General features: G+C 43.0%; 1 protein-coding gene and 1 long non-coding RNA gene across 3 annotated transcripts in view; one reads left to right on the forward strand and one right to left on the reverse strand.

Annotated features, from left to right (window-relative positions):
- The window catches only part of CHST11 (carbohydrate sulfotransferase 11), a 171,952-nt gene that overhangs the window by 129,068 nt on the left and 19,081 nt on the right, over window positions 1–23,803 (reverse strand). The window lies entirely within an intron of this gene.
- LOC148054669 (uncharacterized) lies at window positions 3,321–10,289 on the forward strand. The gene is made up of 4 exons (XR_015706579.1): window positions 3,321–3,464; window positions 5,980–6,159; window positions 9,554–9,732; window positions 10,113–10,289. It is a non-coding gene; the product is annotated as an uncharacterized LOC148054669 (long non-coding RNA).

A 23,803-nucleotide genomic window follows, 5' to 3' on the forward strand; every position in this document is an offset into this window, starting at 1 on the left:
AAAGCCAGATGTCTGGGACTAAACATTTTAAATAAAGTGGATGTAATATGGGCCAGTTGCATGAGCTTAGATTAATTAAAAGCTAAAATATCAATACATGAAAGAAATTCAAAATACGCAATGTAACTAAATTGACTAAAGTCTCTGAACTTTAAGTTTACTGGGAAATAAACTGTAGATCCTGCACATCAACGAGCCTAGGAAGCTTAAAAGTACAACTGGTAAGTGAATGATCAGGAATGTGTACCTTTGTTAGGAGAACATGTTAAAAGGCTGTGATTTTTTATTTCTTCCCCCATCTTTATGGAACTATTATCCAAAAAAATCCATTTAAAAATTTAAATTCAAAATTTCAGGTGAATTTTGTTTCTGTATTTTTTCCTGCATTTTTTTAAAAATAGTATATTCAAAAGGCAAGATAAAAGTTCCACTAAATGTCAAGACAGACACAGCATAACCATAGTACATTATTATCCTGAAAAAGGTTACTTCAAAGTGTTAGCACTGGAATAGATTTTGCTGCTGTTAAAGGTCACAGACATTTTTTCTAATAGTTTCCACTGGAATAAGATAGGGCCATTTTGGTAACCGCTCTGCAACAGCAAAATAGATAGGACTGTTGACTGAATAAACAGTAAAAGCATAAGAACAGTTGAGTATTTTTTTATCTAACTGTGTTAACATTTTGTGTATACACTGATATCATATATTTACACAGCTAGCAAATTACATCTGTAATGGTTACAAAGCCACAAGGATTAGTCATCAAAATCAATTCTATCACTACCAATCTCTATAAATATTAATGTTCCACACTAAACTACTTAATCTGCCACAGGGAATCAAAATCATTTAATCTTCACAGAACACTTTAGTTTACTCCTAAAATTTCTGTGACTATTACCTTGCCCGGTTTATAAAAGGAATTAAAGCAGTTCCACAAAATTAATAGTGTAAATCATCCAAGTGTGATCAAAAGACACCGTGCTTTCTCTCTCTGATTTTAGAGTGTCCTTGTTTTTATGAGAAGCAGAACATAACAGTTTAATCTTGCTAAGGCAAATTCTGCATCCGCTGGGGGGAGGACTGATTATCATGTAATCATTTATACCGTAACTTCAACTACAAGCCCCAGTGCAGGACCAGGGACCTGCCACACTGGAGAACCGCACGTCCATATACTGCAATGAGACAGGACCTCTAGGGAAGGCATCCTGGCACACCACCCAACCACCCATCCATCCTCTGTACCCTACAGGGGTGTTTCGAAGCACTTAATCAGCTGCCACTCCACAGAAAGCAGCTGATGCAGGGAGAGATGAAGGTTGAGCCCTTCACAGGCAGAGTGGCAGCTGTCACTCACTGATTTCAAGGAGAGGCAGGTGCTCGACTTTGAGGACCTGGGCAACCCAGGTCCCATCAGAAGCACACTGCAGAGCTGGGGTTCAAATTCACATTGAAGCCACAGTGACACGGTCACTCCTCCTCTGGCCTGATGATGCAAAACTCCCAAGACACTTGCTAATTAATACCGAGCCTCCTGGAAACGGAGAATAAATTAAAAGGATGGGGTACAAACATATTCTCCATCTGCGACTCTCGCCACAAGTCACTGCACAGAAGCTGGAAGTTTTTCCATGTGATTTCAAAGAATAATAACCTGGTTGCTCTCGGTTTTACAGTGATCTCATTGCTAAAAACATTTCAAATAGACAACCCAGAGTCTTTCTCCTTTAGTGTCAAACATAACAGAAGTAGCCAAGAACCCGCAAGCTTTGCAAACCCATAAAATCACATTTGGCTTTCAGCTATGGAACAAAAATAGAACCAAATCACAGAGGTCTCATATAGTCCATGCGAGCTTCAACCAAGAAATGAACACGGGCTGCAGCCTTTGCCCAGACTTTGACAGATCTCAGTTTGCAGCAAAAGTAAAATGGGCTGACGGTTATTTCGTTTGATCTTCTACATAAAGCAAGCCTCCATTTTCACTACAACTTTCTTTGCTTGACAACTTTCAGCTAACATGGAGCATATTATTTAGAATCCCATCCAATTTAAATAAACACTCCAAGCAACTGAGGATTTATCACATTGTTGATAATCAGTTCCACTGCTTCACTGCATTCACTGTTAAAATATGCTTTTTTCCCCCCTTGCCCGAGTTTTGCTGACTAACGCGGAACCACAGGAAGCAAAGAACCCCCCAGGATCAGAGATGTTCTCCTCATGGAGGCAGTTATACCCTACAATCAAATGTTTTCTTTTTTATGAAGGAGACAATCTGTTTAGTTTAAGTTCTCATTATAAAAACATGTTTTCCTAAATTTTCTGGAGTTAATTCCCCATAGAGTGGTCTACGATTCTTGTTCTTAATTAAACAATGCTTCTCTTGTACTTTGCATGCTTTCCTCACTATCTTTTTCCTTTTTTTTTTCTTTTTTTTAAGATGAATTGCTTTGATGTGTGAAGCAAAGTCAATGATACAGTCAGAACATTTCATATAAGCTCTCTGCTTTCCCAAATGTTGAGCATCAGTATTAGTATCTGGTTCTGAAACTTTTATTCCAGACAAGAAAGAAAGAAAATTATTAAAAAAAGAAAGCCTCAGGATGAAAGTTAATTAGATAAGAAAGAGTAAATTACTTTTTTGTGACAAATTTTCTGACAATGACAGTTACAACAAAGCAATCCTTTCATCACTGGCGGTTACTTAATATCTGTATGAAGCAACAGGCGAGTCCACTCCCCTTCAGAGACATACAGCTCCCAAAATAAAAGTAGCATAAACTTCACCCAGCACTGCAGACGCTAGCAGGGGACGCACCAAGGTCTTTCTGACCGCACTGTACTTGCACCTGAGAAGCGCTGGTAGGAGCTGTCAGTCTGACCACGTGCTCCACAAAACTGCAAAAATATACTCGTCGACAGGAGAAATCCAAGGGCAGAGGGAAGGGGCAATCGACAGAGGACAGCCCGTGCAGGCTGGCACCGAGCTTCGCAGCTGACCCCAGAGCATGGGACAGGAGGGAGAAAACTCAACCAGAAAGAATCAGAGCCAATTCGAGAATGTGATGGATGAAAGAGAGAGCTTGAAATCAGACATGAAGCTTGGATACATTTTCATTCCCTTACCCATTTTTAAGATTTTTTTTGTTCAGAAATTGTACAGCCATAATAGACGATGATGACCATCTAACCTGACCGCCCAACAGCACCGTCCCTCTCACTCACTTGCCGTGAGTTCATTAACTGGGGCCTGACCTCTGTCAGACAGCAAACCCTTTGAAACCCCCAGAAGATGGGAAGTTTCCCCACACTGTGTGCATTTCTTCCCCACCCCCTCCTTAAAAGTATCTTCCGATGATCTGATTTCTTTTAAGGGAAGGTTGCTCATCCCTTACTCTGCATGACCAGGGGATACCACGATCTCTGCGTAATCCACAGAGCAACAAATGTTCGAGGTGGGTTTTTCCCTCTTCATTCATCTTGCACAAGTGCTCTTTTCACTTCACATTCAAGTATTTAGTTTCATTCTGGTGGCCGAGTTTGGACATGTCCATACCCATTCTTTGACCAGTGGCTGTGAAATGCCCCCCTGGCTGGAGATCTGGCTGATACCTGCCATGGCGCCCACAAAATTTGGAAATAAAACACATGCTCGCAGAGGAACCAGAAGTATTTTGTCAGTACTAAAACAGAAACAAGGGCCTAAATGGCACATACGCGTAGGCTCCAGGCGCCAGTCATTGCCCTCTTTCACAGACCGTGGCTCAGCTACAGACCTAGTGAAAAGCCACGTGCAGAAATACAAGCGGTAACTGCAGTGGGAACGAATCCTCCCCAGCTTTGCTTTTCATGGAGACAGCAACGACAATAAAAATCTGTCAATGTTTTAAAAACCTGTCAAATCACTGCAGTGCAATACATACAGATACCCACTGTACACTCCAGGACTTCAATACATACTAACACTTCCAGCATACATTTTTTACTTTATGAAGTAAAAGTAGCCTGATTTTGCAGAGCACTGAATACCTGCTGTTCCTACTGATAACGGCAGCAGTAACTCCCCAGTAGCAATGGGGGAGGAAGCCCTATCTCCAGCCTGCAACTGAACTAGCGTGCCAGCAGGTGCCTAACTTTATGTGTCCGGACCTGAACACTCTGGCACAGCTTTCTGGAGATAACTCAGAAAAAAAATAGCCGTGTGGCTTTTTCAAGAATGGTTTTCATAATGTTCCTGGAAACTGAATGAAAGCAAAAATATTTTAAAAACCTATACAGAATAACCCTTCATCTTAAAACTATCTTTGGAACCTCAGTTCTATGTACATCAGAAAGACTGGGGCAGGGCTTTTTTCTTTTTCTTCTTTTTTTAAGGCCTAACACTGAACAGTGTTCAAGCAGGATTTATTGTTCAGGGCAAAGATAGGCCCAATCTTGCAGTCCTTGCCGCAAATTCCACTATTGAGAACAGAGGCTGGGAAAATAAGGAGGCAAATTTAACTTAATATTCTTGCTTTCTGAGGGCTGTACCCCTTTTCTAGGCCCCAATTCTACAAGCACTTAAATGGATGCTTATTTTCAGTCATACCAACCATCTCACTAGAAGCAATAGAAACTATATAAGGTTAACTGGTAGGTTTTTTGGTTTGGGATTGGTGGGTTTTTTGTTTGTTTGTTTGCTTTTAACTAAACTACCATTTTTTCATTCTTACCTTTACTAAGGATCGAGACAGACAATTACCAAAATGGAGACAGGCAATCTTTATCCCTGGCCTGCTCCTGGGGAGCCACTTCTAAAGTGGTATCAGTGTTGAGGCAGTTGGAACTACCGGAGATTTACAGAGGAACTCACGAGGGCAGATTCTGCCCCAAAACAGAGAGCTGTAACCTGAAGCCCTGCAGCTTGCTGCTGGGCTAAGAATTAATAAACGAGCAGCTATCAAAAAGAAATACCTCCTCCCGTTCCCCCACATCTAGTCCACAGGACAATTCTTCTCCTCCTTGGCAGCCAGATCACTGGGGAGAAAAAGACCCTTTTAGTTTTAGTCCTATGGCTGAAGTAAGGGTGAGCAGTCAATGAAAAGCCATTTGTTCAAATATGGCTGGAACTTTTTTTAATGATCTCAAAAGAATGTTAAAATTTTGTGGCTAAACTGTCTAGACCAGATTTGAGCTGTAAAATATTCCATTTAGTAGAGAAAATGCACTCAGAAGCAACTACACTCCCAAACAGGATAGTTTTCCAAACTGTGGGCACAAGAAAATACTTGTCTGTTTGTGTTAGTTTTCGCTTCTTCTGTTTGTCCATTCCCTTAGACCATCTGTACAATGGCTTGCCTGTTCTACACCAGACTCGCTATTGAAAGCCTGATCACAAATGACATCAGCTCATATCAACTGAAGTTTCACCCCAATTTCTGGCTCCCTCCCCCTGATCCCTTGTCCCTAAACAAGAATATACTCAGCTATAGTGTTTTCCAGAGACCTCACCGGTCTCTAGGAGAGCCTCCAGGCATGGTGTTTCTATTGCCTCTTAGTGTTGGGTTGTTATCAGATGATTTCTTCTTCTCAGAAAACCTAACTAAATCAGGGGTGCAAGGAATTAGAGAATCACAAATATTAGTTTTCAAACGGCACATGGTTCTTTTCGCCCTGTGCACACCCAGCCTGGACTCGAAGCCCCGGGCCTCAGAGCCTCCAGGCATTGGGAAGATACTTGCAGAGAAATCGGTAGCATCAGGGAAACCAATGCAATGCTCCAAGTCTCTGGCTTCTAGTTTGCATTGGAGCAGTCTCAGGTTTTTCCACCAAAAGGTCAATGTTTCCAGTGGAACCGAAATTGCCAGTTCTTGCCAACACTGGAAAAAATACCTTGTAAGCTATAAGCTTCTTTCGCTTCAACCATAAGACATTATTTCTGTGCAGACTTCGCCTTAGCTGTGCATGTGTTTCTCCTCCCATTAACTTTAGGGCAACTTTGAACCAAACCTGACATAGAAATCTCCAAGTCATCTAGTTCCTGGAAGTCTTGGGAACATGAGCAGCAAAGGAGAGAGACTATCCATGTTCTGCTTAAGGAAAAAGTTGCTGCATGTCTTAGCCCTTATTATACACCAGAGATTCAACATTGCATGGAGGGGATGCTGACAGGTAAGATGAAAGAAAGATTTTAAGAGACAGTGCTCCTAGTACAAAATGCGTAGCTGCATCAGCAAGCTTCCCCCGATGCTGCTGGTAGCAGGTAAGTGGATTCTGCTGTTCCAAGTGGCTTTTTATCTATCTGAATACAAGGGACATGGAAGCCATGCAATGGTGTACCAGGATCTGACTATGAACAGAGTAGTCCTGAGGTAGAAACTGCACCAGCTAAGGTCTTAGACTCCATATGATGAAGAATTAAAATACGCACCTGCTCACACGCATCAACATCAACTGCTATTGAGTGGAGATCTTCCATATGCTATTCTTAGATGCTGGTGACTATGGAGGCCTGCCAAAGAACAGGCCCATTGTTCAGTGCCTTGCAGGGCTGCTCAGATAACAGATGTCTTGCTACAAGTAGCAGCGATCTCTTTGAAACAGAGAATACCCTCATGGAGATCTGCAGCTTTCCAAGTCCCTTAAATTATTTCTAAATGTATCTATACACAGTATAGCAGATTTTTTTTTTTAATTAAGATATCCATCTGAGCCTTGCAGGAGATCTCACTGCTGTATGCTAGCAGTACAAAAACAGAAGTGTGACAAATAATTGTCATTAAAGCATAAGGACTGTGAAAAACGTCACTGCCCTACAGTTTACATCCAAGGACATCCAGGCAGAAGCTCACATGAGATGATCTGGCAATGACACTACCCGCTGCAGCAAACATTCAATACAGTCATTTGGCTCTGCCAGGGTCTTCTTTCACAATGCAGGAGCAACACACTGGGTCACGAGGCACGTGGGTGGCTGCAGGGCTGGTTTGCAGCTGAGGAGCCACCTCCCTGGCAGGACTCCTCCGAGCCCCAAGCACTGCATGCTTGACCCCAGCTCTGCCCTTCTCTCTCAACCCTGCTCGTCAGGCCAGAAGATCTACCAGTGGTGTGCAACTCACTGCTAGCTCACAGGCTGCCAGCTCTTGAGAGGAGATGGAAGAGCAGGAGAGCGTGGTCAATACTGCCACAGGGAGACTGAGGAAACATACTGCAAATGCAGAAGAGACCCTGAATTTTTACTTGCAGTCGTGGGCTAGTCAGTAAAACAAATTGCCTATGTGATAACTTATTCCTGTCACTGTCCCCATAACAGGGATGACAGAGTTAACTTTGCAAAGCTGAGCGGAGCACTAAAAAATATGCCTACCTGTGACTTCATCTGGTCCTGTGAAATAAACTGGGTTAAAAACCAAACCCAAATAATTCACAGAGCACAATCAGATAAATCATAGCTGACTAATCTAGGATGGCTTCTTGACAGAGGGGCAGCAGGAATAATCAAGCAGAAGCAGGAACCATACAGCCCTGAGCTGGTGCCAGTGGAACAGCTGATGAACTGTGCCCTTACTTGCACCGCTTGGTACCTTTCACTCCAAGTAGCTTCACTGAAGCTGATGGGACTACCCGCAGAGCAAGGTGCTACCTACCGTGCATAACAGTCTTGTACCTTGGTTGTGCAGGACACTCAGTCATTTATATCCTCAAGAGACAGTGGCATTGGGGGTAGGATGTAGTAACAGACTGCTGAGTCAAGGAGAGGAGTTAAACCTGCCTTCCAACTCCATGCCAGTCATGCATTAGATCCAGAATACACTTATCTTTTCTGTTGGAGTTTTTTCCCTCTTTCACACTCTTCTGTCCCCACCTCAAGAGTTTTTTGTGGCAAAATTCTGACAAGATCTCTACTTGAGTATGATCACTTACAGATCAAAAGCAAGCTGTAACAAACTATGCTCTGTCTTTGGCTTTCTAAAAGAAAGTCAATTAAGGTTACTGTTCCACAAAGGTATTTCCTTTACAGCCATTAAAATTAAAATGGCAATGCGTTAAACACATGGGAAGTCACAATGAAGCTTCCTGTAAGTTTTTATGAGAAAGTCTATAACATGTCAAATAGTTCAGCAGTAACCTCCACATGGAATTCAAAACCAGCATTAGCTCTTAAAAGAGCCAAGCCCAATAAGAGGCTTAGAAAGCAGCAGCAAAATGTAATTAATAGGTTTTTGAGGAAGAGCCCAGAAACCTAGGATCTGTTATGGCTGGCTGCACTCCTCAGCATGCTGATGCTGCCTCTCCCACCTTTTTCTTTCTCTTCAGTTTAAGAAAAGCCCTTAGGACAGGGATTGAGATGTCTTTGGTACAATGAAGTGCTGCCACAGGAGAGCCCCAGATGTGCCCTCTCTCTGTTCAAACCCTCCACAGATGTGAAAGCCCTCAGCAGGCTGGAGGTTGAGCAAAGGTCTTCTTTGAGCTGGCCAGCTGTGGCAGGCTATGCCTTCTGCTTAAGGAGCCTAGGAAAGTCACGCAAACGTTTTCCACCTTGTAAGCAGCCGGGTGGACATCAACCATCCCCATGTCATCGCAGAGAAGAGCTACGAAGGGAATGTATACATCCGTAGGCAGCACAGGGAACAAGCAAGAGAGCTGGACTCTGGGGAGTGCACTAACTGGAAAGATGCATTTTATTTGTGGGGTCAATCTCTCTACTTGTCACAACATCTCTCCAACAGTCCGAATCACTAAACATCCGTCTCCATAGACCAAGCCCCAACGCAGAGACACATCCAGCCCCAAGGGCAGCACAGGATCCATTTGTTTAAAGCAACAGCCGGGGCCAGAATCTGCCCTATAATTTGTTTTCTCTCCATCTTCCTCTTGTTACACACCTGTGGCCAGTTAAACTAATTACAGTCCTTCCCCCTCCCTCTTCCTCCCAGTGTCCAGGGATTTGGACATAAATCTTGCCTCAGCGGCAGATGGCTGGATGCTGCATCCCTCCTCCTGGAGGCAGCTGCTCTCAGCGACAGGCCTGCTGCCACCACCCTGGGGCTGCAGATGAGCCCACACAGCGGCAGGAGACCCTGCACGGCCCAGGCCCTCCTCCTGCTACATCTGCCAGGGAGCCAAAGGAGCCAGCCAGGCAGAGAGCCAGGGATTTGGAAGGTGGCTTCCCAGGCTTTTTGCCCCACGTATCATGAAGAAGCACTGCAAGTCTCACGCCTGCTCGCAAGCAGCCCTTGTCAAACTTCCAGCCCCATTTCTGGAAAGTCACACATATTTCACCCATGGTGTTTCCCAGCAGAGCTGCCAGGGGGTCAGAAAAGAGGACGGTGGCTGGGAGAAACAGGAGCGCTGAAGCAACCACTAGCAAACCCCCAGGACTCCCCCACTGCTGCCTGTCCAAAGCCACCTTCTTCCCTGGCAGTCCGAGGCTGTTTAGCTTGGTCCCCACTGACATCAAATGACAGCCCACACCTCCACACCCGCTGAGAGTTACAGACTGGTAAAAGCCCCTGCTCTACCCCATTCTCCTCACCCTTCTCAATATACTGTGTTTTTTGTCCAGCACCAGCTCACAGAATTGCTCAACAACACAAGGACCTCAGCTCGTGGACGAAGAGGAGGGGGCACCAATGGGGCTCTGGAGGAAAAGTTTGAAAATACAGCTTCAGAAAAGCCTGAAGACTTCAGAGCCAAACGTGTATTTAGGCCCTTAGTTGCCCAGTGGGAAAGGAAAAGATTCAGGTATGCAGATGCCTCAGAAAATCAAACTTCAGGAACCAGGGGAAAAAAAAAAAAAATTATTAGTGGTAGCTACTATTCAAAACCACGTTAGCAGCGCAGAGGCAAAGATAATCCTTCAGAAACCAGGCGACTGATTCAGCCATCCCCGAGCACAGCAGCATGCCTGCAGCCACACACCCCAAGCATCGAATGGTACTGGGGAAAACCCAGCAATGCAAAGATTGGCATCCAGCTCTGGGTGGAGAAGGAGCAGGGGAAGAGAGTGAGAAAGAGAAAAATACCAAGGAGTTTAAGAAAAATAGGGGAAAGAAATGATACGACGCAGCTTGGTCTTAAACATAATGCCATTTTTCCCCTTCCTCCATCTATGCCATAAACAGACACTGTCAAATGAAAATGAAATTGCCGACCAGCATCTCGAGGCCTCTCTGTCAGTTGTCACCACAGGATTGTTTGTGCTGGAGGCAGAATAAGGGACACCACACAGCAGATGCACTTGGGGCCTCCCTCTGGGCTAAGCAGCAACTGAAGAACAAAACCCAAACGGCACCCTCAAAAAACAGGTAATATGCAAATGACTGATTTATCATTAACTAGGATTTTATCTTCTGCTGTGATTCCTGAAAAGGTTCAAAAACAACAACAAAAATGCTGTTATTTCTGCTCTGACTACCCTACGTGGTCATGTAGTCTCTGCACCATGGGGCTTATTGGAAAGGGTTGCCCAAAACAACGCTAATACTTTGTCACCCTGAGGGTCTGTGGGACAGATGCAGTGATTAGAAAAAAAAATAATAGAAACTTTCCATGTCAGTACATGCTGAGTGAACGTTTTTCCTCGACAGTTACAATATGCACCCATGGGTCAGGACGTCTAGGGATTATCCTCAACCTTTTACCACTGATGCTGTCTGAAAGGAGCAAGCTGCTTTGCTACTCTGCAGTTCCCCTGGTTCACTGCAACAACACAGTAAATGCTACTTATCAAGACCAGAACATGTTAACACATTTTGAAATCCCCTAGGGCCATTTAGAAGAAAAAAAGTGTTGAGAACCAGAACTTGGGGCAGTTTCTTTAGGCACCACCAGCCAGATTTACAAAAGAACCTCAATAAACTGTATAATGGAGTTTTTCAATAATCTAGTCCCTTTTTAGCCACCTACATCAAATCTGAGCATTTGGAAAAAAGAAGGAAGAGAGAACAAGAGAACCTCAAATCCTGGTGCTGAAATCCTGAAATAAAGAACGAATGCCCAAACCCTTCTTAAAAAATGTTTCCTTCATATGTCACATTTCCATACTTGCTACTTGGGAAAGGTTCCTTAGATGAACTCCAAGCAATCTCTGTCAATCATTCATTAGAAGAGAGATGAGTATCTTGAATCATCTTTTTACAAGTTGAAGACAGTCTGTCTTGTGTTTCTGAACAACATTTTCAAGTAAATTTACAAGAACTGTCTCAGAAACAAGTAACATCTCACACTAATGTAGGTTTAACAAATTCAGAGTCAACAAAAACTTCTTTATATAAATTTTGTGGGCTGAAGGTTGTTAATGACTTTCTAAAAAGTTTTGAAAAAGAAAGGAAGTTTTAATGCAAGAAAATTCAAAACTTAAACCAGCAAATCTTGTGAGGACTACTCTAATGTTTAATAAACTGTGCACTTAAGAAAGTATCAATAAGTCAACGACACAGCGTGAACCTCAAATTAATCAGCTATTGATTTCAAGACAATTCAATTTAGGCAAAGCAAACAAAAAAACGGTCGCAACTGGAAGTCATCTATCTTTATTCCACAGACACTTTGACTTTTGAAGGTCATGTATGTGTGGGGGAGAAGTGCTGTTCAAGTTACAAAGGAGCTGGAGAACAGTTTGAGGCACTTCAGTCTAAATACTGGAGCCCTGCAAGGCAGTGTCAGGCCAGGTGAAGTGTCATCTTTGCAAAATACTGTTATGGTTCCGACAGACTTTTGCTTCAGTTCCTGATGAGAGCACATCATCCTTCACAACCTGAATCCAGCCTTCTTTCAATGTTTCACCACAGTCGTTTTGATCAAACAGAAAAGTCTGAATCTGCTATCTTGACTAGTCAAAGAGAACATGGACGGCATCTGTATTATTCATTCCTGTTTAAAACACTCTCTATTCTTCAGTAAAATGTTTAGGGTATGGTGTTCCACCTCACTAAACACCTCCCCAGAGAGATGCAAGACAAGTTCTCCCTCACGCTGCCCATGCTCAGATGCAAAACTACTCTGAAGATTTCATGAGTGGCCATGGAAAACAAGATTCAGGATAAAACGCTCTGATCGGCAAAGAGCCGCCCACATCATTACTCCTTCCCCGAGATACAAGTGTCTGAGTGTAAAGCTGGGAAACCAGATGTGGCTGCGTCTTCCCTGAGCCCCAGCCCGACGCACCCTATAGCCCTGCGCTGTGCTGTAACCCCTGGTGATGCTAGTATGAAATACCATCAAGTAGTTTAAAATGACGATTAGCAATGCTGTTCCAGGGTAGCTAGGAAAAACATGAATTACAGCAACAGAAAGAAAGCAGAACCCTCCGAAATTATGTTTAAATCCATCATCACACACACCTCGCAGCCCCCAGTGATGCACACAGAGCCTGGAGCACAGATCTACCGAACTGCTATCAACATGCCAGGTGCCAGTCAACGTGACTTTTTCACATTTAAGCATATACACACTTAGACTTCCTGTAGAGTAGGTTTCTATCATTCACTGTTGCCTCAATGTAAGTACTAAGTAAAAAAGAATTTAGTAAGCTGTAAGCAGGGGGAGTTAACATATGCAGATCTGATTGCACAGTCTTAGCAAGCAGGAATAGCAGAGTATTTTATTTTAGAGCTATCTGAAAGAAACAGAATTATTGTGAAGGAACTGAACCCTTTGCATCTTCCTTCCACAAAATGATTCATCTGTTTCTGCTCAAAAGCTAAACTATTTTAACTGGGCTGTGTAATGGCAACAGCTCATGTCAGCTGCCTGCTCCCACCCTACCATCTCGGCTCCCCAGCCAGGCTACGGATCCAGCATCTGCAGCGGGCTCCGGCAACGCACAGCCTGCCCCAGCGAGAGGGTGGCCACGCATGAATGTGCAGCCTTAGCAGGGAGCTTACGTTAGAGGGTAACATAAAAGCACTGCAGCAGCTCTTCCAAATAGAGACAGCTGTGGTGTGGTTTTGAAAGTGTCCGATAATAGACAAAAATATACATTAAAAGCTAATTTAAAATCAGGAGAGAAAACTTCTGTGACGATATAGGGCAGCATTATTTGGTTTGACACAAAATTCAACTTCATTAACCCTATTAGAGGCCTCTGTGTAAATGCACAGTAAGACACTGGTGAATCAGGTGCTCTATTTACACACGTTACAGGAGAATATAATCTTTGAGCATGGAGGAGGGCAGGGCTGTGACTGCAGCGTCACACCACAAAACAAGTGGAGGAAGACCTTCTAGTTAAATGAAGTGAGGGACTAGCATAAGAGCTCCTATGAGAAAATTCTTGTCCCTTAACTAAAACAAGCAAGTAAATAGAAGAAACCGGCACAGGAAGAGGCTCTTCGGACCATCAGAGATTAAAATCAAGCAAAACTATCAAACGCAGATAGGTAACGTAGAAAAAGAAATCCACTTATACTGACATACTAAATAAGAGAAAAGACAAACTCGGTTAAAATACCCCGAGAGGTGTGGTGGCTGAAGGTATACAGGACTAGAGGTGAATCAGGGGAGACAGATTTGCTGCCTGACTCCACACTGAACCCTGACATGTCCCGGAGCAAGCTACTTCGCTTCTGTGCCAGGGCATCCTTCCCCAGTCCTGACAGCTGGAACAACACACATTTTGACTCAGTTCTTGCCTCAAACCGCATGAGCGTGCATTTCCTAGGATACCAGGACGCCTGTAATAAAAATACTTCTAAATATGTATTTGCCTTTTACTGATATAAACTAGTATCTATGGTTTGGCTCTCACTTTGCATTCCCGTTAGAAATATAGGAGTTATTTTTCCACCCAGGAAAAAGAAAACATATAGTGAGTCACTAGGAAGGGGATGAGTCAGTCTCCTTCAGATGCTCTAGCCGTGTGATGCTAAATGACAAACCCCTCTGCAGTCTGAACCCTGGAGTCTCCTCCTCACACCCGCGCAGCCTGCGGCGAAGGAGGCCAGATCCTGCGCCGTGCTGCGGGAGCCCTCACCTCCCACCGCAGCCTGGGGACCGGAAACAGCTCTCACCTCCAGGAGCTGACTCGGCACCTGCGGGGACGGAGCCCACAAGTGAAATTATGCAGGGATCCAGTTAGACGTGAAAAGGAATAGCGAATTTGAAATTTGGATGGAAGGAACTAGTATTTCCATCGGGAGGACCAAAATACCTGGAATGGAGTTACCGAGTTATGAAAAGACATCTTGCTACTTTCTAACAGGAAGTGAGCGGCACACATCACTGCATCCTAACAAAGTCTCATAAAGAAACAACACGGAAAAACAATTAGGTTGTCTCTGTCTTATATAGAGCTACTCTCTGCCTGAAGTTTTTCAAATTAATTTCACTTTGTGAAGGTGCTTCAAAGCTATGCGCTCCTGTGACCAAAAGTAACCAGCGATGCTTTGTTTAAAACACAAGGATGGGTAATTTGCAGTACTATGCTTAAAACACACTTACCCTAAATTAATAGCAAAAAAGGAGAGAGATGAACAGCAACTAGAAAAAAAAAAACCACGCAGCAAGCTTTATCTACTCTTTGCCATGGTATTTCACACGTCTGACCTTTTCCAAGTTATATCATGCTAGCCAGGCCTTACTTCGGCACGACAGTGACAATAAGCAGCCTTCTGTTAAAGCTACATGCAGATACTGAAAAAGCAGAACTGCCACCAACCTTAAAGAACAAGTTTTTGTCTCACTATATAGTCTACGATCAGTCAGACAGCTGCAGGGTCAAGATAACGCAGAGACACATGCTTGCAAGACGACTATCTGCTTGCAGAAGCCCCAGCCACGGGGCGGAGAAGCACTGCCCTAAGTGGCCTCCAGGCAGCAAGAGGTGGTGGTCCCTGCTCCACACTGCTTTCACAGAAGCTGGATCTACCAAAGAGTAGCATCTTCTTTTAGATTAGATCACTTTAATAAGGTTGAAAAAAAATAGTGAGTTAAGCTGACTTTCTTAGACTTTCCCTACTTCTGAAGAAAAGTGGTTCATGTTACACCTTGTTTTACCTTGTTCAACTCAACCACCAATTTTAGTAAGAGTATAATGCTTTTGTACAGCAGCTGACATCTCATGGCACATCCTAGTGGTAAGAACAATGTGCTGTTATTATAGCAATGGCCCTTGGATCAGGCTGCTGGACAAGGAGAGACTTGTGACCAACTTTAATTGGAACAGGCTGCAAGAAAAGACTCAGCACAGCATCTGAATGCTCGACCACAGCCAGTAGCTCAAACTGGTTTTAGCCACAGATGCAGCCAAGGGCTCATTTAGCAAACTTTATTAGGGAACGGCAGTGGTTCGTTATCCCAGGAGAGATTTAGAGTGAAAACCTGCAGTCAGAAACCTAACAAGATCTTTGAGATTCTTCCATATTTTCAGCATGTGCTTTAGTCTATGCCCACCTCCTGCCCTACATCTGGAGGATCCCCAAAAGAATCTGTGATTTGGCCAAAGAAAACCATTAGCAACATCACCATGGACTTGTACCACTGTCTTGTGGTATTTTAGGCTTCTGGAATAAGCAAAATGGGTAAAGTTCTCCAAAAAATTACAACACCGTGTGAAAGACCCAAGAAAAGGAACAGCTATCACTTATTTATGTGTTACATATTTTGTGTACAGATCCAAGACATGGTTTACATCAGCCTGTGGGGTATGGAACTGAACTATCTAATTGTGTTTTCTCTTCAGGCACACACACTGTGAAAAAAACCAAGAGAGATCCAAAGTTCAGTGTTACCTTTCAAGGTACAACCTATATATTTGCCAGGTAGAATGAAATGATCATGAATTTCATAGGGCTTGGGTGCTTTTTTTCTTGAAGGCATGACTCACAGGTTAGTGACTCTAGGGAGTTGTGTTCAGGACAGATCATTGTTTCTTGCTACTGCAGATAGCGGTATTGTTTATTTTATAAAAGATGTCATACAAGTATCAAACTTTAAAATATTTTTCCTTCTTCTTTCTTTGCAAAAGCTCTTCTGCTGGTTCTATATTTATTCATATCCAACGTACATGTATTTGTCCATCCTTTTTAACTCTAATCAACCTCCCTTGTCTTGCGCCATTCTCACCAGCGTGCTTGCATACAGCAGTGAAGCACTTACAGCTAACACTGAAGGAAAGAGCTGGGCACTTCACAGCAAGGAGCTCTATGCTTTTCCAACAAGGGCACAAGTGGTGTCAGCTATCATCAGTCTTCTCATGACGCTCTAAGCTTGGGGACCCATAAAGCAGTCTTAGTGCAGCTGCTTTACCTAGTGCTTTTGACCCGAGAAAGATGGTGCAGAAGGTTCCTCTTGCAGGCAGATGCCAAGCTTTGGAAACCACCCTCCCTCTCTACACTGAGGAAAACCCAAAATTTTATGATATAGATGTGTCAGATTTGGTATTTTGGGACTCCACTCCCACGTGAGGCACACTTTCAATGCAAACAATACATGCAAGTTTTAAATAAAGTGAAGAATCCACTTTGTTTGAGCCATGGCTTAGTACTTGGTTTCTTCAAACAGTTCTCTGCCACAAGTTGAAAACTGGAAACAAAGCCGGCTGACCTCCCGCCCCATTGAATACACTCAGCAACTTGCAGGTACATGACTGAAATTCCTTCTTTGTTTTCTACCATCCAACAGAATGGATGAGTTGGGAACTCTTGGGGCAGTCATTAATAATTAGCTAAGGGGGCGGGGAGGGGGAATATAGCCTCTTTTGTTATGCTCCACTACATTTTGGTTTTTATTCAAATACTGGTCAATGAATTATTTTTTTAAAAAAATCAGAATTGAAATCTCCTTAACATACTACTATCAGGGTATTGATTCACCTACACGTTTCCTATCTATTTACAAGGAGATATACAGCAGATCTGAAAGAATGAACCTTTGTTTGACAAGCAGGTCTCTCAGCCATTCCCTCAAGCTTTCATTCATTTTAACGGTCTATGCTTCACATTGAAATTCAGCCTTGAAGACGTTAATTATTATTGGTGTTTCATTGCCCTTCAGGTGTTCTACAGTGAACCTTGATGGAATCTGTCATGTGCTTTATTACAGACTGCAAAGCCTACCACGAATAGGGTTGGTTTTGTAGGTTTGTTTTTGTAGGTTTGTTTTAACCATTCAGTGCTCTCAGGGTGCACACCTGGTTAACGCCTCTTTGAACTCACCCTCCTCTTCCACCTACACAGCTTTATCTTAGTCACTTTAATTTGCTCAAACTCATACAGCCAAAGATTGTGCCTATCGCCACAAGTCTCCAAAGGTTCCTTGGTGAATCAGGTTTTACCATGTAGCTTTTCCCTGTGATGGAAGACATTACAGACTCCACATCTGGGTCCAACATCAACTGCTGCTGGTCTAAGCAGAAATATGAGCAATTACCTCTGGCTGGCTGTCTCCACTCCTTGCCATGAAGCCTTTCTTCATTTGCTCCCGACAAGCGCTCTGGCCAGTATAAATTTACCAATCCATAAAACACTTCAGCACCCACTCTGTTCAGGGATATTACTATCGTATTTTCCTTCTCCTCTCCTCCCACTCCATTTACTGCTTCTTTGTGCTTTATTCAGATTTTCTACTGCCTCTTTTTCTGGGACTGGTAGAGGAGGTCCTGTTTAGTTTGGCTCATTCCCCTTCTTTCACCCCACATCCACACAGTCATCGCTTATCTGTACTTAAGATTTGCACATCTGAAAACTATTTACTGTAACTATCATTCCTACAATACTGGCTTAAAAAAAGAAGTATGCCAGCAGCCCTTTCTGCTTTGTAGCATTTGAAATCTACTCTTCATTTCAGCATTAAATTGCCACCCTAACAAAATATCTATTAGCCTTTTGCTGTTGGTTTCCCCACCACCTTTCAGGATTTCAATTTTCATCACATTTTTATCTTCAACATTTTCACTTGCTGCAATCCCTGTCTACAAAAGGATTAACAAATGTGCCAAGTGTCTTGGAGAGACGGTCTAAATTTCTGGAAGTCGTCAGTCTGGTTCCTGCTTCTCTGCATGGGGAAACTGCTTTCTGGAAACTTTTGTTTGCAAAGAGCATTCCAGTGTCTGTGGCTGATACCCGTAATACTGGCCACTACCTTCCACACCTCACTCCAAGGGTCATAGCTGAGCTTCAGCACCTCGCTTCTGTTACCCGTAACTAAACAGGCAAGGTTTGGGAATAATGACAGTCTGTACAAAGTCGTACTGATCTGGTCATCTGCCCTAAAACATAATCATATTTGAAATGTAGCTCAACACCATAAACTCTTCATCTCTTCTCCATCTCTACATGGGTTTTTTCTTGGTAAGCATGAAGGTACTCCCTCTGCACAGTAACCACCTCATTTCTCCACATACACAATATGAAATAGATTTTTTTAAATTTATATCACTTTATCAGGTCCTAGCCATCAACATTTAACTTCTCCAAGAATTACACTTACTTTTTTTCCCCCCCTCAAATCACCTGCACAACTTTTTAGTGCAGCTGCATCTTACTGCTCTAAAATCCAACTTTCTATGCTTTTCCTTTAGAAAGCATTTTCTAGGATCCTGGTATCCACCTGGAATCACCAGTTTGGCTAAAGCAGAGTCAACCACTTTGGCCCTCTGTCTGGGAGAAGGGTGACATTTATTTCTGAGCCATACGATACCTGCCACAAGGTGACCATGGACAAAGAAAGACCTATTAAATTTAAGGCTCAAAGCACAACCACAATTCTCAGGAGCATAAAGCTTTACACAAAGGGTCTGCCTTCAAAATTCCCTTCTCCCATTCACCATCCCCATTTACATCCATAACACTACTAGAAATCTGTAAAGGAAAAAATACTTGTGGAAAACTGAAGTTCCTTGCTTCAGTACCACATTGCTCCTGCAGTGTAGAGGAAAGGACAAAGTCTGCCAACACCAGTGAATTTCAGGTTTTTCCATATGCAGTCTTAGAAGTTTTCCAGTGAGCATGCAGCCTCTTAGGAAGTTTCAGATTTGGTCTAACAGCACATATAAATTTGCCTACTTTAAATCATTTTTTAGGCTCTTTAGAAGTTGTCTGAAGCTCCAGGGAACTACGAATGCAACGCTGGAAACCACTGTGCATGAACAGCTATTACCAGACACTGCTGTAGATCCCACATGGTGTTGATACATTCGTCAATTGAACGCAGATCTTGCCCAATTACATCAAAACCAAAAATCACACAATAGAAACTTAAGGGATAAAAAGGATGACTTACAACTGGTCGCTGTGATCACATACCCAGGGAGGGGGTGGGGAAAGAACAGAAGAGGAAATTCCTAAATACAACAGGGACGACACAAATTAAGCTTCCAGCTCATTACATTAGCACTAACCTCTATTCAAACAACCTCCTAAACTTCATTGTAAGCACTAGATGCAGCAGGAAAAGCATGGCATGTTGAAACAACATGTTTATACAGGGAACACCCTCATTTGCCAACCGATACTTCATACTCATTGTCACAAATTAGCATTAATGCCCTGCATCCCCTCAGCCAACATAAAGCACATGCTGAATCTATTTTAGTGTTGTTCACTTATATTAGATACAGAAGTTGCATGCACAATTCACCAATAAAATTAACATGGATTACATTCTAGTTCTTCATCTCAACATCATCCAGTGTCATCTATTTTACATCAACTTAGAAGAGGTTTCAGGTTTCCTACTAACAAAATAAACCAAAACTACATCATGGCACTGTACCTAAGTGCAAAATGTACCGATACAGGCAAACGTTTCCAGCATGAGGCCCTCAATCAGTAATCCCAATTCAGCAGTTTACTAATCTTACAGCCTCCTAGGCCTATTGTCAGACAGTGCTGATGGGGTCCAGACACCAAAACAAATGCTGCTCTAATGATTCAAACCCAACCACTCTCCTGTCTGCAACAAAATATGCAAGGAGGCATCTCACACTTAACTGGTTGGCTTACAGAGGAGTCCTGAATTCAAGTTCGCATGCTTTTGGCAGAGATTGGGTTCAAATTAGGTCCCACTACGCTTGCAGATTTCCCACTGCATAGAGATCCTAATATAACCACAGCTATACCCAGCAGCACAACATATAAGCAGCAAAGGATGCAGATAAGCGGGTGGGTCGAGAAGCGCTCAGCATGGACAAGGATGACTCAGTGGGTGATCTTTAAGATTCATGTAGCTGGACAAGTAAACAGGGGTGCCTGGGGCGGAGGACTGGTTGCCACCCCGGAAGGGAGGATTTTGTATTATGTAAATAATATATGACTACCATTCGGTTAGAGGTCTAAGAACTCATTTTGTAAATATTTTACATATGAAATTCTCTGATTTCTCAGAAGATGGGCTACATTCCAGTCTCAGTATCTCAATCGTGGAGTCTGAAGAGTGTAATCAAGCCAGGCTAATGACACTAAACAGGGAAGTGAAAGGCAGAGCCCAGAACTGAGCTGCCAAGCACTCTGAACTTTCCCATGGAGAACTGGCAATTTCAGATGCTGTAGGTCAGTCAGCTGATAACGATCCTACAAAGCCATGCTATAAAAAAAAAGAAACAAAAAAAAAAAAAGATTGTTGTAGTTCAGTAGCAAAACCATGAGAAAATTTTCTTTTTATTTGTTCTTAAAGAGTTTATCAAAATTTCCCAAAAAAAGCTTTTAAGTTTTTTCGTCTCTCATGTTGCTGAATTTTTCTAACACAAAGTAGATACCAAAGCAAGAAACTATTAAACTGTTCATTGAAGACAGTGACTAAAGGTGCTGGAGGAAAATGGCGTAACCACCAGGATATAAAGTCACTTTGGCTGACCCTCTTGGCCAAGTAGGACAGCTCTGCAAGATGGAGAGGGCACCAATCCCACACAACCCCCCAGCTCAGTGCCATGGGCTCCCTTCTGAAAAATGGGGAGAGTCACAAGTTTAATTCCTCTACCTCACTGGAAGCCACCTGAGGAACACTAATTCCTCATCTCAGTTGGGGAAAACCAGACGGGACTCTCAGTTTCAATGTCCTTAAGCACGCAAACTAGTTTGTGGGTTATTAGAAAGCACAGAGCTTGCAAATCAAACCTGTTGAGAAGGGAGAAAGATGTTTCCAAAACCTGCTCTATGTATGTTGTTCAGATATTTTTATGTATTCAGATAAAACTACTAAGTGAATTTGCAAATAGTTTACAGGGACCCTAAAGCTGCCTTTGACAGTGTAACTTTTCACTCTTCAAAGAAGCTTTACCCACCATGATAAAACCACCGGTGGCTGGCTGAGCAATAGCTGATTTCTATGTAAAGCAATAGCTGACTTCTATGTAAAGCAAGGCCAGAGAGAGTGAAGGGAATACAAATAAGGGTTCAGGGAAAAGGACAAAGAACAGAAAAGCAACATATGCTTTGAAAACAATCTAGTTTGGAGCAGGAGATAGGAAAGGGGAAAGATTCAGCAAGGAAGAGGTCACTAAGAATGAAAACTTGAATAAAGACAGAAAAAGGTCGGTTAAAATAATTTTTAATGGAAACTCTCCTAACACTAACAAAGGAAGATGAATGGGAATGCTGCACTGTTTTATATAGAAAAATAGTCTAGTGATTAAATAAAACAAAACACCAACGGCAAAGGATTTGACTCACTGTGGAGTCATGCGTGACCGAAAGCGTTTAATTAAGACTTGGGGGCTAGTTCAAAGCCACCAGAGGCAGTTTTAAACAAAACCCTCTAAGTTTTCCTAGAGCCACCAAAAATGATATGTTGCTAGGGGCATGTCGGAGATGCAGAGAGCTTACACTGAGCTTGGGATAAAAAAATTAAATAAAAGAAAACCCTTTTCATTTCATCTGTGTCCACATAACAAAGCGTTCCCTGGAAGCCTCTGCTTGACAGCAGAACCTAAAGCAGCTCAGACCAACACAGATCCTCTTGGCTTTCAGCGCTCTCTGTGCCCGAGGGAGATGCAAAAGGTGACCTGGAACCAGCACAGTTTCAGCACCAAGTCCACATCCAAAGCTTCTGTCCTTCATAAAAAAATAGGAAATCTTGTATTTATGCAATTACTCATCTCATCCTTGCTGACAGCTTCCAAAACACAGGAGCGGTGATAAAATTTGGATCGCTAATAAAGAAAAAACACTTTCTGAGCTCTTTGTATCCTGCCAAAAAAGACATATCTGTTATTGCCAAATGTTTCATTCTTTGCAATTTCTAAACAGACGTGCCTCTTCCCTGTACTGATCTTTAACTGGCTCTGTTACAGTCCACTCAAGACTGACTTACTGGAAAAGGAAAATAGGAACAAGAAACTTATTAAAAGCAGACAGTAAATCTGCTTCTTGCTGAAACACCATCAGCTCTGATGGAGTCGGGGTAGGGCCACACTGACAGCTCACTGAAAGGTCCATCCGGCTGCGACCGTGCACAGTGTCAGCGACTGTTCGCACCGAACAGGCGACTGTTCGCACCTGCGCCTCCCCAGCAGCTCACCGCACCACACTGACCTACTGGCCCAAGGCATTAAACTCACTAACAGCTACTGGGTATGGATGCATGCATGCACACCCCACCCACCCCCTCAAAAAAAAAAAAAAAGTTTTCTGATGAACTTCCTCATCAAACAGGCAAGTGCCAGAGCTAGCACAGCAGTGGAGCAGGAGCAGACCAGGGCAAAGCCAACTGTATGCAGGTGACACGCAGTGGATGATATACAGATAGCTAATGTAAGAAACACAGAAAGACTTTGAGCAAATGAACAGACTCCCTCTTTGCATGCTCATTTAACCGTTTTACCCTCAATTATTTCTGCAGCATTTCCCTACGCCCTCCACTTGTGACCTCCTGACGGTCCCATTCTGTTCCTCCTCATCTCCCGGCTGTCATGTTGTACGCTGGCACTGCAGTACCTGTAGTACATCACACAGGTGAGGAAAGGCATGAAGATGATGATATGTGATGACTGTTTTTCCCCATGTCCAAGGACAGGAGACTCCAGTCTCCCCTTCAGCTCTGCCAATGACTTGGTTTTGAAAGCTGTGTCTGTAAGGGTGGTTTAAAGGTGTAACTTAACAGTTACAGCCGTGTCTGTAAGCATGTTTCTGAAAACTTTCTCTGCATTGGCTTCTCCTCACTGTATTAGCCATAAGCACATTAGCTCTATGTATTGATGCAGTAGCAGCTAAAAATGACTATATCCTACCAAAGCTGCCATCCTCTCGAGGCTAACAAATCCTGCCCAGCCTCCCTCCCTCCCTGGAAGAGGGCAGCATGTCCTTACTCACAAATGCTACAACTTCAAACACAGGCAAAGCCGTTGTCTTCAAACATTCATCTTATAACTCCACAGCAATGTTTCTCTTTTGCCAGAGTTCTCTGTCTCACTTGCACTTTTTATTCTTCATGCAGTCTCTTCTCATAATGCTTACAAGTACACAAACAGCTTCACCTTTATCTTCAATGAGTCTTTTAAGCCTCAAAGACTGGAGATTTTCAGTACTATGGTGTATTTTGCACTTGAAGTTACAGTACGCAACAAAAACCCACTTTAAAACAAGACCCTTCAGTCTGACCCTCAAGCTTGAAACCAAGTGACATTTAGGCTTTGATCCTCAATCCCAACCCACAAGTCAGCTTTGGAATTGGATCTAAAATGATCAAGGACCAACCTCTGAATCAATTTCAAACATGACCCAAATTGTCAGTCTTGCATTAAGATCTGCTCTGCAGAGATTAACACTGTATAAATTGACATAAATTTAAATTCTCTTTCCTGAGATCTAACTTTTTACAGCCAGATCACTTGACAAACTTTGCACTTAAACTCCAGTTAAGGTTTGGCTTCACTAGAGCT

This window comes from Nipponia nippon, unplaced genomic scaffold (assembly GCF_047370975.1).
Source record: "Nipponia nippon isolate SJK-2023a ecotype South Korea unplaced genomic scaffold, ASM4737097v1 scaffold_3, whole genome shotgun sequence".
NCBI classification, from domain to species: domain Eukaryota; kingdom Metazoa; phylum Chordata; class Aves; order Pelecaniformes; family Threskiornithidae; genus Nipponia; species Nipponia nippon.